We start from the raw sequence: 415 nt of genomic DNA, 5'->3' as shown, positions 1-415 counted from the left end.
CTGTCAAGGATGACACCCAGACTCTTAACTTTGGGGGAGGGTGAGACGGAGCAGTTGTCAATTGTGAGAGAAAAACTGTCTTGTTTTGGAAAGAGTGGCTTTGGTGCCAATGAGGAGAACCTTGGTTTTTATTACTGTTTAATTTGAGGAAGTCTTGGGTGAGCCAGGTTTTTATTTCAGAGATGCAATCTGTAAGGGAGGTGGGCGGGAGAGTGGACGAGGGTTTGGTGGAGAAGTAGAGCTGGGTGTCATTGGCGTAACAGTGGAAGTGAATGTTAAATTTGCGGAAGATATTGCCGAGGGGAAGCAGGTAAATGATGAAGAGTAGTGGCCCCAAGACAGAGCCCCGGGGCACACCTGAAGTGACAGAGGAGGGAATGGATTTTCAGGACTTGAGTTGAATGAACTGGGTGCG

The 415-nt window shown here is 48.2% G+C and overlaps 1 protein-coding gene across 2 annotated transcripts in view; it reads left to right on the top strand.

The window, feature by feature from the left end:
* Positions 1-415, top strand: part of LOC116686360 (calpain-5) — a 22,064-nt gene that overhangs the window by 15,369 nt on the left and 6,280 nt on the right. The gene's annotated exons all lie outside the window — the stretch shown is intronic.

This window comes from Etheostoma spectabile, unplaced genomic scaffold (assembly GCF_008692095.1).
Source record: "Etheostoma spectabile isolate EspeVRDwgs_2016 unplaced genomic scaffold, UIUC_Espe_1.0 scaffold352, whole genome shotgun sequence".
Lineage (NCBI taxonomy): Eukaryota > Metazoa > Chordata > Actinopteri > Perciformes > Percidae > Etheostoma > Etheostoma spectabile.
Note: the sequence above shows the minus strand (reverse complement) of the source record. Positions and strands in the feature narration are given on the sequence as shown.